A 16,406-nucleotide genomic window follows, 5' to 3' on the forward strand; every position below is an offset into this window, starting at 1 on the left:
ATGCAATGATTGATGCATTCTAAATGCAAAATGTTTTTTGTGAATATGTCGGTAGTAATACAATGAACTTAGATAAAAATAGAATACTAGGGGAGAGTGGGGGGGGGGGGGTAAATTCAAGACTCCATGAGATTATTAGATTGGTAATATTAGGACTTTATGGAATGATGGGGAGAGTTGTGCACAAAAGATGTGGAGAGCCAACCTAGTTTGATATTTCCCTAGGTAATCCACACCACTGATTATAAGAACTATGATGCCATGAGAAACCCAAGGCGTGGACTGACTCACAGTCAAAAGGGAATTCCTTACACACATCTATGCAAGTGTTGAGGAACACTGATACAAAGTTGTGGGTACATGCAAGGAAACCCTCAAATACACTGATACCTCTTGTACATGAGAAGGTAAGTGTTGATAAACACTAGTACTAGGTCATTGGTTCATATAAGATAGATGTAAAACATGCCATGCTATGAAAATATGCTCCCGTATGCACCTATTGTAAACATACCTAGATATGGAAGATCTAGGAAGTCATAGATAGATGTAGTCGTAGAGAAGAAGATGCAAGTCAAAATGAAAATCCAAGAAATCAAACAAGTCACCCATTCATGACCAATTAATGCCTCTAGCCAAGAGTAGGATTAGGATGGAGGATTAAACTTCTAGGCAAGGGAAGGATTCATCCCTAGAGGAAAGGATAGGGTGGGTGGATTTTGGATTAGGAAAATGACCAGATGATGGGACAAAAGCTCAGTTTGATGGGACAATCGTTATTCATGATTTAGGTGAACTCATCATCATGCACATGATTTATTCCAGTGAGGGTGGAGGAATGTCATGATGGGTGAATTGGATAGTGAGGATGATGGATATGAGGTGATGGAGCACTGAGCTGATAGACAATGGATCTAGATTATTTACCTTAGCGCACGCATGTAGGTTTTCACCAAGGTACTTGCCCATAGCGCCACAAAGTGGTTTTTGCCAATGGACGAATTGATTTTGCTTCACTTTTTTTTTTAGTGTCGCAAGGCGCCTGTTTAACAGGTTTTCACCAGAGTGACGATCTTTTTTCAGAATCTTTTTCTCATTTTTTTTTTGTATTTTTCCTGATTTTTTGATTTTTTTAATTTTTTGATTTTTTGACAATTGATGACTTTTTGAGGACTAGGCATAGAATATTTTTAGGTGCATGATGTTCATTGGATCATCCAAAGGATCTCCTTTAGGAGTAGCCAACTAATATGGCCTTGATCCATATTTTGTTGTGATTACATATGGTCCAAGACAATTAGGCTCAAACTTGCCTTTCTTTTTCTTTCTTGAAGGTTTTTATGATTTTCAATGAGGAGGAGATCACCAATTTCAAATTCCTAGGTTCTGACCTTCTTGTGGTAACTCATGCATAGGTGATTCTGATATACCCAGAGATGGTTTAAAGCCTTGAGGCACCTTTCATCCAGTAGTTCTAGCTCTTGTAGTCTGGCAATTCTGTATTCTTTGTCTGGTAGGATATTCTGCAGCAACACCCTTAGAGAGGGGATCTTGATCTCAAGAGGGAGGACGACTTTAGAGACAAAGATAAGGGAATAGGGGGTGGCACCTATAGATGTGCGAATGGAGTTGCGGTAAGCCCATAAAGCAGGGTGGAGTTGGAGGTGCCAATCATGACCAGCTTCATTGACCGTCTTTTTGAGGGTTTTGATTAGGGTTTTGTTAGAAGCCTCAGCTTGACTGTTACCTTGTTGGTAATATGGGGTGGAGAAGCGATGTTGGATGTTGAATTTTTGGAAAAATTCTTTAACATCCTAATTTTTGAATTGTCTGCCATTATCTATAATGATAACTTTTGGGATTCCATATCGACAGATCAAGTAGTTCAGGATGAATTTGGATATCTGCTTACGAGTGGTGATGGTAAGAGGGATGGCCTCTACCCACTTGGTGAAATATTTAGTGGCGGTGATAATGAATTTATGACCGCTGGAGGATGTAGGGTGGATTTTCCAATGAGATCGAGCCCCCACTATGAGAAGGGACAGGGTGTAATGAACGACTATAATTCTTGTGATGGCACATGGATCTTGTCGCCATGTTGCTGGCAAGAGATGCATTTATTCACATAATTATATGCATCTTCTTCCATTTTAGGCTAGTAATATCCTGTTCTCAAGAGATTTTTAGCCAAGGTGAGCCCACTTGAGTGTGTGCCACAGATGCCCTCGTGCACTTCACGTAGTGCCCATTCAACCTCTTGTTTATCTAAACACCTTAGGAGGGAACCATCGAAATATCTTCTAAATAAGGTGTCTCCAAGGATAGTGTAACGAGCACATCGATAGATGAAGGTTTGCTATTGGGTTTTGGTAAGGTGTGGGGGAATGGTGTTATCTTTTAGGAAAGCAGAGGTCTCTTGATACCAGGGAGATTTGGGACCAATGAGTATGCACACCATTTCCAATTCTAGTAAATCATATGTTGGTATGAATAATTGCTCGACCAAGAACTCACACTTCTGAATATGTGCTGGCATCTGAAGGAGGGATCCAATGGTGGCCATTGTATCTGCAGCTCTATTGTTTGTTTGTGGGATTTGATCAAACTTGATTGTTGTGAAATGCTTCTTAAGACATTAAATCATACTATAATAGGTAAGAAGTTTTTCCTCTTTTGTTTGATATTTGTCATTGACTTGTTTTATGACAAGTTGGGAATCACCATAGAATTATAATTTCACTATCTTCCATTGGATAGCCAAGCGTAGTCTGGTAATAAGTGCCTCATATTATGCGATGTTGTTGGTACATGCAAAGGCTATCTTGTATGACTTTGGGATGCAATCTCCTTGAGGTGTGATCAATAGTATTCTTGCCCCCGATCCATCTTGGATGCAAGAGCCATCAAAGTACAACTTCCATGTGGAGGATGTGGTGACAATCATTATGAATTCATCTAGTAGTTTTATAAGGATCAGATGGTCACCTAGAAGTGGAGCATCAACCAATTGGTATGCAATTACCTATCCCTTGACTGATTTTCTCTCTACATATTCAATGCCAAACTCTCTTAACATCATGACCCATTTAGCGGTTTTGCCAATGAAGGTAGATTTTGACAAGAGATATTTAAGAGGGTCAATCTTAGCAATCAGTTTTATTTTTTTGTTTAGCATGTAGTGCTGAAGTTTCTATGTACTAAATACCAATGCTAAGCATGCTCTTTCAATGGGGGTATAATTGAGTTCATACCCCACTAGTGTGCGACTGATGTAGTATATGGCATGCTCCTTTACCTGATCATCTATTTGTGCCAATAATGCCCCCATTTCCACTGTAGTAGCACATATTTACAAAATTAGAGGCTTTCGAGGAGTAGGAGGCATAAGAACTAGAGGTGATGCCAGATATTCTTTGAGTTTTTCAAAAGCCTTTTGACATAGGCAGTCCCATTTGAATTTTGTGTCTTTGCGCAACAAGTGTGCAAATGGATGACATTTATCTGCAAGCTACGACATGAAGCACCTAATATATTGGAGTTTCCCTTGGAGGTTGTGCAGCTTTCCGAGGGTCTTTGGGGGAGGCATTTCCATGATGGCTTTCACCTTTGTAGGATCTACCTCGATGCCTTTGCGGGAAACAATGAAACCTAGTAGTTTTCCCGATGTGACACCAAAGACACACTTCTTAGTATTGAGGTGCAATTTGTATTTTTCCAATCTTTCAAAGATCTTCCTTAAGATAGGGATGTACTCATGTCTTTTGTTTGATTTGCCTAGAAGATCATCCACATAGTCCTCCATGATTTTATGCAAGAGGCCATGAAAATTTGTTGTCATTGCATGTTGATATGTGTCTCCAAAATTTTTGAGGCCAAAAGGCATCACCCGGTAACAGAAAGTCCCCCATGGTGTTGTCAACGCAATTTTGTGTTGATCTTCTTCTGTGATCTTGATCTGATTATACCCAGAAAATTTGTCCATAAGCAATAGTATCTCATGTCCCACTGTGAGGTCCACAATCATGTCTATGTTGGGGAGCGGGAAATCATCTTTAGGGAAAGCCTTGTTTAGATCTCAAAAATTAGTACAGATGCGGATGCCCCCAACGGGTTTGCCGAAAGGTGCAATGTTGGATACCCATTCAGGGTAGTCTATTGGTTTGATGAATTTTGCATCCAACATCTTTTGGAGTTCCACTTTGAACAGGAGTGCAATATGTGGATGCATCTTGCGCAACTTCTATTTTACAAGTTTTGCATTTGGGTGGACAACAAGATTATGAACCACCAAGTCAGGATCTAGACCTGGCATGTCAGCATAGGACCAAGAAAAGTTGATTTTGTCTCTGTGAGGAAATTGATGAAATCATATTTCTCTTGATCCATGAGGGACTTGGCAATGAGCACATTTTGTGGAATGTCTTCGGTGCCTATATTGACACGGTCTATTTCCTCTATTAACAAATTTGACCTGTCCTGTGGAAGATGACCAATGGTAGGGAGGTCAAGTCCCTCATCCTCCAAGTGCCTTTTCCAGGTTTTTAGTTTCGGATACGCCCTTTGTTTTTACTTTTTGCTCATCCAAAGGTGCCTCAGAGATATTTTCACTTAGGGAATCATGTTTTTTACTTTTATTATCTTTTTTGTGACTAATTGCATTGACCTGACTACCAAAGTATCCCTTTTCATGAAGTTGAATCTTGTGTACTGTGTTGCAGTCTTCCAAATTTTGCATATTCAAAAGAGTAATGATATCATCATCATCGACACAGATATCTAAAGTGGTTTTGTCTAGTTGGTCCGAGTCTATGAATTCGGGATGGACAAGATGTAGCTCGTGTGGAATAGGAGGGGTTATGGGAGTGATGGTGTTGATTAGAGTGTCAAAGAAGATGTCATCTTCGTATTCAAAAGGCATTTCACGGAACTCCTCTTTGTCAGAGTCTTCGATATCCAAAGAAGGACTTGAAGGGGCACTAGTGATAGTGATCTTAGGCACTGAAGTGTACCCCAAGCCCTTGTTATCCTTGTAAGAGATAGGATTTATTGGTGCTTTTCTTCCTTTCTCCTTTGGTCCCAAGCCGTGTCCTTTGTAACCCATTTTTTCTACTATAGATGATGCTTTTGGATACATTTTTTTAGGTATTTTTGCTGGGTCTTCATCTTCTTCTGGGTACAACCATGAAGAGACATCTGTGTCAAGGCTTTCCTCATCAAGTGGACCCCATTGCCGAAAGGTGGTATCTTTTCATTGGATAGCCAATTTTTGATCTTTTTTGATTTCTCTTGATTTGTCGAATGACTTGGGGGATAAGGGGAGATTGCCTATTAATAAGACATCCTCCAATTTGTATTCTCTGTAGCCATTATCCAGGATCTTGATTTTTGGGTCTTTTTGGGATGAGGTGGAGGTGAAGTTTGATGTGTCAGATGGAGGAGTTGGAGAGGGTCTATTAAGTGGGAAATTATATGGATGCTTCCCCTCTAATAGCTTGCAATATTGAAAGGGTTGTGGATTACCTTTGATGGCGATCTCTCTTCCATTGAAGGGTAATTTGATGCATTGATGATAAGTGGAGGGTATGACCTACAAGGAATGAATCCATAGGTGACCGAGGAGAATATTTAAAGGGAGATCAAGATATAGGACTTGGCAAGGGGTCTCAATTGTAATAGGGCCCACTTGAAGAGGCAGGGTGATCATACCTTTAGAAAATCTTTTTGCATCATCATATGCTTTTATTGTGATTTTTCCTGACGTATCTCCCAGGTACTCAGAAAGTCACAATTATTTTAATAACTTGTATGTACACAAATTGAGTCCAGATCCACAATCTATCAATATACGTTTGACCTTGTTCTTCTAGATAAGGGCTTCATTGTGCAAATGTTTATTATAGTCTTCATCTATAGGAGCATCATTGGAAGTGAACACAAGGTGTTGTTGGGCATAAAGGTTTCCATTGAGAGCTTGAAATTGGGTGGCATTTATATTATTGGGAATGCGAGACTAGAGGAGGGCTTGTTCCAAAATTTCTTTGTGGATAGGGGAAGTCTTGAGAAGTTCTAGGATGGTGTAAGGCCTTCGCCAAACCAAGCTTTGATTAACTTAGTTGACCATGTTTGACTCTATTAATAAATGTTATATAACTCAATAGAATGGGCTATGTTAGATAGATAGATTGGTGAGAAAAGTAATTGAACCAAGTTATAGAGTGATTACACCTTGTGGTGTACATTTTGATGAGTTATGAATTTCAAATCCTAAAAGATCTGCTGGTTGGATAATCTTGAACTAACGTATGTTAGCTATATCTGGAATTGCAGAACTTTATTATGATGTTGGAAATATGATGCGTATCTAATAAATGAATGAAATTATGAGAATTATGATAATGGCTAATGTGGATAAATTGGGATATATAAGATATTGATTTGTTAATGTCAATTGTATGCAGAGTGTTTGATGTATATTCTTATTCATGTGTCTAATATTTTATGAGGATATTTGGAAGTACTAATGTATAATTCAGATGCACAGGAAAATTATCCATGTGACCATGGAAACATTATGGAGAACCAAACCTAGACCTATGTATGTTCGTAAAACCAGGGTTTGTCTATTTGGAGAGACAATACCCCGTTTGTATCGTATTTTATTCGTGAAAGTGATTGTTGCATGAATGTTAAATTGAATTCTGTTTATTTGTGTAAATCCAACAAGAGACAAGATTTCATGTGTAATTTTGGTAAAACTATTTTTATTGTGTCACTTGACACATGTGATCGATTTATGTTTTGAATTTTAAATTTGTCTCTTGGAGGGAGTTGTTTAACTATAGCTTTTTCAATTAATTTAATGTGATTCCATAATTGCCTTGGGAAGAGAATCTTTGGGAAGGTCAACTTAGGTTTGACCCGAAAATAAACTTCAAAGGGGTTTAAAAAGGGTTAAATGGACTCCTAGGGGTAGTTTATTAGGGTTTCCTAAAGCCCATAAGGTATACCTAAGGGTTAGGAGTAATTTTAGGCATGTTTCTACTCCCATGTGACCATTTAGACACCCTAAAAAAAAGTAGGTTTCCTAAGTTGAGCAAAAATTGAAAATTAGAAGGCTTGAACTAAGTTGTTAATCTTCCTTTTTGAATGAGAGTTCCCTTTCCCATTTTACCTTACCTTCCTTTTCAGTTTTAGAAACCTGTGAGAACTCTCACTAAGACCTTCTTAAGCAAGAATGAGAAAGTTAGTGGGTAATCACCCACTCTCCATTTTTGGAGACAAGAGATTTATGAAAGGAAAAAGATAGATTTGGATTTAGGATTTTGGCTAAGTGTAGAGAAGCAAGGGGTGTGGAATTGGGCTGCTCTTCATCAACAAAACTAGCATACCTATTAGCAGTTGAAGGTTGGCTTAACTCCCTTTGTAATGTTTATTTGATATTGCATGTTATGTTGAAAAGAATTTGTTAGTTTTCTTTTGTATGTGCCTTGGAAAATTATTGTGTACTATGTTTTACTTCTTGTATGCATTTAGTGTGTTTTGGGAGTAACCAAGACCGCCTACTCTTGGGAGAGAGGAGGGTCTTGTGGGTGGTAGAAGTTTGACAGCCCTCGAGTGAGAGGCTCTCGTAATGAGAGTGATCTCAAGGGATTTCTATGTGACCCTTACTGCATGGCTTGTTTATGCATTTGGGGGTCATAAGGAGGGAAATAAGGCATGAAAGCCTTGGGGGGCATAAGGTTGAGGGGTTGTTAAACTTATGAAATATTTTAGTGTGCCATGAGGTGGCTTTGTGTTATACCATACTTGTAGTCTCCTCAGTGTACTTGGTCCACTACCACCCTTGAAAAGACATCACAATGTGTGGTGTAGTGTAGCCTTGGTTGGGATTGTGTTTTGCGATTGTTTTTCCCTTGTTCATTTAGTTTGCATGTGTGTAACCTGTCTAGGGCTTGGTTCTCCAAGCTCGGGGGTGGCTACTGGTTAGCCTAGGCTGGGAGGTGAGCTCTCCATGGTCATATCCTTTGATTATTTGCAGGTTGTTGGAAGGAAAGAATAGGACAAGTGGAAAATTGGATGGAGCTATTTATTGCAGAAAAACATTTGTAAATGTAATTTTTTAAAATTATTTTGAAAGGTCCTCATTTTTTTAGGAATGAGAGATTCATTGTAAAGTGACAATAATGTCCTTGAAATACATTTTAAGAGTTGTAATATTTTAGTATGCTAAATTGTAGAAAAGAAATAAGTATTTTCTAGTTTTAGTTTTCTATGGTTCTAAAAAATAACATTTGTGTGTATAGGATATTTTGAAAAGAAAGAAAATTGTTTATTTCCTTTACGCATTTAAAACAATTTATTAGAAAGGAAATAGAATTGATTTGCATGCATGTAGTAGGCTGGAAATAAAAGCATTTAGATCTATACATGGAAATGTAAAAAAATTATTTTATTTAGATCTGTCATTTAAAGTATTTGCAGAAAAAGAAATAAAAAATATTATAACATCTCTAAGATTTTATTTAATATATTATAGGTTTAAATAGTTCTGTTTAAGTTCACTTGATTATGTTATTTACACTTTTCGCAAAATAAATTCTAAAGTTAAAAGAATAGCCTATTAATATATTTGCTGGATAAGTAATTTAAATCTGTCATTTAATATTTGTAGAAAATAAAATTAAGGAAATAGTCTATCTCTATCTTTTGATAGTTGAAAAAAAAACAAAAAAAACACCTTGGTTAAAACTCAGAATAAGGTAATTAATTTGTAAGATCAGTTAAAATAAAAAATAAAAAATACAATAACAATATTTTTGCATAGTAGAAAATAAAATTTCTTCATAAAAAAAAAATTGTACAAACTGGTTATATTTGTGTAAAATATATATATATATATATATATTAATATGTATACATATATATAGTAAATAAAATAAAGAAAAAAATAAAAACAAATAAATACAATGAATAACAAAAAAAAAGGGGGGCTCGGGGGTGGGCCGAACCCCACTGTGTATTCATAGAGTGGGTGGCACCCTCGGCACCGCCACTGTGTATTCACACAGTGGGTGGCGCCCGCGGCACTGCCACTGTGTGGACACATAGTGAGTGGCGCTCGATTGGGAGAAACCGCCGCCCCCTCTCCAATAAAAACAAGCCTTCGCCCAGTCTCGCCCATGGCCACCGATTTGTGAGTCATCCCTGCACAGTCCAAAACTAAGATAAAACCCTAGCCCAGTTAGAGCTGGGGTAAATGAAGTTTGAAAAGATAATAAAGAAATGAAAAAAGAAGAAGGGAGGGCTTATTTAATAATAAATAAAATTAGGGTTTCATGGGCATTCTAAATGGGAAAATATATATAATATTTTAATATAATTATATATATATATATATGTATATATATACATATGTATATATATATATATATATATAAATATATATATATATATGTATATATATGTATATATATATATATACATACATAGATATATATATATATATACATACATACATATATATATATATACATACATACATATATATATATACATACATACATATATATATATATATATATATATATACATACATACATATATATATACATATATATATATATATATATATATATATATATATATATATACATATATATATATATATATATATATATATATATATATATATATAAACTTAGAGAGGGCCTTAAATCATTTGAGCAAATTTGGGTAATATGTAAATAATACCGTTCTAAGGAAAATATACATAATTTAATTATATATATATATTAAGGAGTTTTATAATTTATTATTTTATTAATGTTATTTTAATATTAAAACATTATTTTTTTTTATAATGTTGCTTAAGGGCAAGTGGTAGGTCTAATATTTTATTAGAGGATTAATTTTGTTTTTAAAATATGTTTTCTTTATAAACATGAGGTTATATATTAAAAAAAAAAAAAGGGATTTTAGATTTCATTATTAATTAGGAGATGAATCTAAATATAGGTTTTAGAGATTAAACCTTATAGAATGAATTTACGTTATGGATTTAAATCAACCCTTTTGTTCGATTTAGTTTAAACTATAGTTTAACTATGTTGAAATAAAATATAGACATTTAAAAACCAAGTGTTATGACTAATTTAATTAGTTCCTAAAATCAATTAATGAATATTGAAGATTATTAATGTCTTCGTCAATTATTTTAGAGAGTTTTAATTAAATTAATCTATTGAATTAAATTTGACGAGCTAATAAAATAATTCATGAGTATTCCACATTTAAATTAAATTAATTAGAAAAAATGTATAATTAATCAGGATGATGGGAACTTGATATTTATTAAATATTTGATATCGAACCAAGTAAGTTTATTAATGTCTATTAGAAGAAATGGATCTAATTAAGTACTAATAAGCACAACTGAAATGAAAGGGACTTTCGAGTAAATTTAATATTACCCTTTAAAAAATTATTTGTTCCATTTAATAATAGGAGTTATCGAAATTAGTTATGTAAGAATTTAATATCATTTAAGAATTCGTTTGTAACAACTTGTTAGGTTGTTACAACTATTTAAGCAAGGGCTGCATGTAATTTAGTGTTTTAAAAAAATAAATAAAAAATTTGTTGTCTGTGTTTGCCCAAAGTTTGGGCATGACATTTTGGTATCAGAGCCCTAGGTTCATACACTGGTGAACATGGGCTACATTTATAACTTAGTTGAAACCGAACTATGTCTTGAAGTATAACACCTAGGTGAAAACTTGCAAAATAACAAAGTGAAACATAAGAGAAAATTCTTGTAAATCAATAGATCAACATATATTAGTTCAAGGGGTTTCAAGGGTCACTAAAAGCCCTAAAATTTGAACTTATTAGTCATAAGGCTTATAGCATAATAAAATCCCAAGGGTTGCGAAATGTTCAATTATTTATTTATATAAAGTATTTCGGTGTATAAAAATGAAAATATAGTACTTTTGTGCTTATGAGGTTACCATTCAATTGGAACCTAAAATGCAATAATTGCCCTAATCAAATCAAGTATGAGGAGATTAATCTTTCAATAAAATACCTCTGATGGTAACTAAAGGAATGCCATCCATCGAGATATGTTCTTGACATGGCAAGTCAAGCAAGATAGTTAGACCTTAGATGAAGGCACCATAAACAAGATAAATAAGAATCGAGACAGATCTAATTAAAATTTTAAGCTATATGAAATTATGATTGTTAAAAAGATCAAGGCCACCATAGAAGACATAAATGAAGAAGAGTTAAAAGGAACTCTTGCAAATCTCAAATAGAAGAATTAACCTATCCTAATGACTAGGTACCTTAAGAATGTGGTCATGTTAGATTTCTTATTAAGAGCATTTGTTAGACAATGTTTGTAGCAATATAGTGGAGCTAGAGTTGGATAACCCTGCAGATAAGAACTCAAATGATGAATGGAAATTCCCTTGATCAGAAAACCCTAGTAATACTATAGGTGAGTTAAATAAGGATAAAGGAGGCATGAATTTCTTGGGTAAAAAAAAACACGTATTTACAATAAACCCTAAGTTCATCCGTGGTTATATAATTAGGGAAACAAGCAAGTAAAACCTCAACTAGTTCCTTTATGGGAAGATAATCTTGGAGAAAGTAAATAATGAAAGAGAAAGTAGAGTTGATTTAGGAATCATACAAAAATCCCCATTGAAATGCAAGGAGTGTAAAAGTATTAGGATCCTATAATCTAGAAATGTGTAACTAGTTTTCATTCAGAAACTAAGAAGAAAAGTGCAACCCAATCATGGTTAGTCGCTAGGTACAAGACAATATGTAACACAATTTATCTTCTAGGCACAATCGAAGAAGCCTTGCCAATTTTGGCACTCAAGTGTGAAAGTATGCGAGAACATTAAGTACGGATGAAGTAGCATGTAGATGGGAATGGCTTTAGGAAGGATTGTATAACAATAATATAATACTAAAGTTTTAATGAGAATTAGTTGGCAGTATAAAATGATTTATGAGAACATTGATAAGGAGCCAAATTATGTGGTTAGCTAAGAACTTGGAAATTATGGGAGTCTTAAGACATTGGTAACTGTTGGACATCCTTATGTTATACCATAGTAGGGTAATTGGATATTAGGATGGTAAGATAGTTTGTTTAGATCAAAGAGATCAAAGGATGTGGTAGGCCGGAAATGGGCTAGTAAGTAAATATAAATAAGTAATAAGGAATGAGATAACTTCCCTTTTACTAAATTTTAATTAAAAGGATGGGTGTTGGTCACTTTTCGAGTGCACACCCCCTTGATTTCATAGTTGCATAAGTTAAGTAGGAGAGGATAAGTCCACTCTCTGAAATATGTCATGAAATATGTGTGTAGAAATTGTTGTCAACCGTTATCGATCTTACTTGACAATAATTCCACCCCAAATGGCTCTTAACCATAAGTGTTAGTAATTTGGCAACAAGCTCCTACCTAATGAAGGCAAGTGAATGTTAGAGGGGAAAATATAAAGGAGCTAGCATAAGATGCTAAGAAAACAAATAATGTCCCTAGTAAAATTATATGATACAAATCCTAAGCTGCTCTAAGAAAACAAGTGTCAAAATTGTACTGAACTATCAACCGAGTGTGTAAGACATGAAAGTGTCGATACTTGAGCTACCACGTAACATTGAATCAAGGTTTAGCATATTAAGATGAGTAATGGAAGTCCAAGAAGAATGGATGGAGAATGGTAGAGTTAGTGCAATCAAATGTTAGATATTATTATGGGTGTTAATAACCCTAAATAGATAGCGGATTATATCGGAAAGTGTTGCTGGTAATAGTAAGAACGTGAAGGTTAAAATGGAACATGATCTATTAAACGATTGCGATCTCTTGTGTATAGAATTTATTTCATAAATCAATAAAGGATTATAGAGAATCTAAGAACCTTAAGAGTCTAATAATCACTTCCTAACACACTTAGGACATGTGATCTTGGGTGATGTGCTGCGGTTACTCCCTATAGCATGGCTAGAATGGTCATCTTGTTTCGAGTTTGATTCGACATTATTTTTTATTTTCTTTGAATAGCATTTCATGACCTAGGGGCTAGTACTTTCTGTCTATTTATTTTTTATTTATGATGAAAGGACCACTAAATTTATGTATCTTTTTATTTGAGCTATGGCACTTGCCACGTTTCTAGTTTTAATATCTTTCAATTGCCGGCATTTTTCTTCTTTTTATTGGTCTTGGTAGAAGTAACTTGTATTTTGATCTTGTAAAGTGTCAAGTGGTCATTTTGATGTTTGATATAACTAGCCCTAGTGATGTGATTTGTGTAATATCTATCATGTTCATTGAATCACTAATAGTGTGTCAAGGGTGGATACTGCAAGGAGTGAAATTAGGCACAATGAATTAACAAAGAATATATTTTATCAAATCAAGATAAAGGAAGGAAGATCCTCCTAAATAAAATTAATTGAGAGTAACCTGAAAGAGAAAAAATTTATAACAATAGTGTGATCTAGACCTAATGAATTGCGAAAGTAATAATTGTCGATGGGTAAATTTAGCATGTGAATGGAGATGATTGTGTGGATAATGTCTAAAATAAGTAATAACAAATTTCATCACTCCCTTAGAATGGGATTGTTATGTACCTTAATGTTTGGGAATTGTGAATAATGTACCGTATAAAACTTAAACCTTGGTGCCTAGAAATAAAAACATTTTAATCCCTAGTGATAGAAAACTACCCTATATAGGGGCGGATTTGAAGAACCTAAATTTGATTATGCCTTGTTACCTAAGAAAGTTGGAAGAAATTATGCACCTACGACGGTTTAGTGAATATTATATTAACACCCTAATGAGGTGCCTTGATGTAGGATAAGTAGATTCATTCTGGTTAAGTATGATGTCAATTTCCTTAAGTAACATGCATGGATGGGAATTGTAGTAGGACAAACATGTTTTAAAACAAATCCTAAACAAAGTAGGACTCCTAGAAATTCAATAGGTGTAACCTTGATTGTGGGAGTTGATGTGTGTTATTGATATGATTTGGATGGTGCATTAATGTAAATTGTTGAAAGATAGAACATTATAAAACACCTACCTAAGACCAAAGGGAAATGTAATATTAATACTAAGAATTTAACCTTGTGAAGATAGTAAGTTAATTACAATAATAAGTTGATTATGGTATTTCATACTTCTAGTAGGCAAGATAAGATTTTGAGTAACCTATTGAAATTGTGGGAAATGTTATGTCCCTAATTCGTAATTCTACTCATGCGACTTCTAGGAGTAAGTTGAACTCTAGGGGAGGAGGATGTAAAGACTTCCCCAAACCAAGCTTTGATTAACTTAGTTGACCATGTTTGACTCTATTAATAAATGTTATATAATTCAATAGAATGGGCTATGTTAGATAGATAGATTGGTGAGAAAAGTAATTGAACCAAGTTATAGAGTGATTACACCTTGTGGTGTACATTTTGATGAGTTATGAATTTCAAATCCTAAAAGATCCGCTGATTGGATAATCTTGAACTAAGATATGTCAGCTATATTTGGAATTGCAGAACTTTATTATGATGTTGGAAATATGATGCATATCTAATAAATGAATGAAATTATGAGAATTATGATAATGGCTTAAGTGGATAAATTGGGATGTATAAGATATTGATTTGTTAATGTCAATTGTATGCAGAGTGTTTGATGTGTATTCTTATTCATGTGTCTAATATTTTGTGAGGATATTTGGAAGTACTAATGTGTAATTGAGATGCACAGGACAATTATCCATGTGACCATGGAAACATTATGGAGAACCAAACCTAGACCTATATAAGTTCGTAAAACCAGGGTTTGTCTATTTGGAGAGACAATGCCCCGTTTGTATCGTATTTTATTAGTGAAAGTGATTGTTGCACGAATGTTAAATTGAATTTTGTTTATTTGTATAAATCCAACAAGAGACAAGATTTCATGTGTAATTTTGGTAAAACTATTTTTATTGTGTCACTTGACGCATGTGATCGATTTATGTTTTGAATTTTAAATTTGTCTCTTGGAGGGAGTTGTTTAACTATAGCTTTTTCAATTAATTTAATGTGATTCCATAATTGCCTTGGGAAGAGAGTCTTTGGGACGGTCAACTTAGGTTTGACCCGAAAATAAACTTCAGAGGGGTTTAAAAAGGGTTAAATGGACTCCTAGGGGTAGTTTATTAGGGTTTCCTAAAGCCCATAAGGTATACCTAAGGGTTAGGAGTAATTTTAGGCATGTTTCTACTCCCATGTGACCATTTAGACACCCTAAAAAAAAGTGGGTTTCCTAAGTTGAGCAAAAATTGAAAATTAGAAGGCTTGAACTAAGTTGTTAACCTTCCTTTTTGAATGAGAGTTCCCTTTCCCATTTTACCTTACCTTCCTTTTCAGTTTTAGAAACCTGTGAGAACTCTCACTAAGGCCTTCTTAAGCAAGAATGAGAAAGTTAGCGGGTAATCACCCACTCTCCATTTTTGGAGACGAGATTTTTGAAAGGAAAAAGATTTAGGATTTAGGATTTTGGCTAAGTGTACAGAAGCAAGGGGTGTGGAATTGGGTTGCTCTTCCTCAACAAAACTAGCATACCTATTGGCAGTTGAAGGTTGGCTTAACTCCCTTTGTAATGTTTATTTGATATTGCATGTTATGTTGAAAAGAATTTTTTAGTTTTCTTTTGTATGTGCCTTGGAAAATTATTGTGTACTATGTTTTACTTCTTGTATGCATTTAATGTGTTTTGGGAGTAACCAAGACCCCCTACTCTTGGGAGAGAGGAGTGTCTTGTGGGTGGTAGAAGTTTGACAACCCTCGAGTGAGAGGCTCTCATAATGAGAGTGATCTCAAGGGATTTCTATGTGACCCTTGCTGCATGGCTTGTTTATGCATTTGGGGGTAATAAGGAGGGAAATAAGGCATGAAAGCCTTGGGGGGCATAAGGTTGAGGGGTTTTTTAAACTTATGAAATATTTTAGTGTGCCATGAGGTGGCTTTGTGTTATACCATACTTGCAGTCTCCTCGGGGTACTTGGTCCACTACCACCCTTGAAAAGACATCACAATGTGTGGTGCAGTGTAGCCTTGGTTGGGATTGTGTTTTGTGATTGTTTTTGCCTTGTTCATTTAGTTTGCATGTGTGTAACCTGTCTAGGGCTTGGTTCTCCAAGCTCGGGGGTGGCTATCGGTTAGCCTAGGCCGGGAGGTGAGCTCTCCATGATCATATCCTTTGATTATTTTTAGGTTGTTGGAAGAAAGAATAGGACAAGTGGAAAATTGGATGGAGCTATTTATTGCAGAAAAACATTTGTAAATGTAATTTTTTTTTATTATTTTGAAA

The sequence above is a fragment of the Cryptomeria japonica genome, chromosome 8 (assembly GCF_030272615.1).
Source record: "Cryptomeria japonica chromosome 8, Sugi_1.0, whole genome shotgun sequence".
Taxonomy (NCBI): domain Eukaryota; kingdom Viridiplantae; phylum Streptophyta; class Pinopsida; order Cupressales; family Cupressaceae; genus Cryptomeria; species Cryptomeria japonica.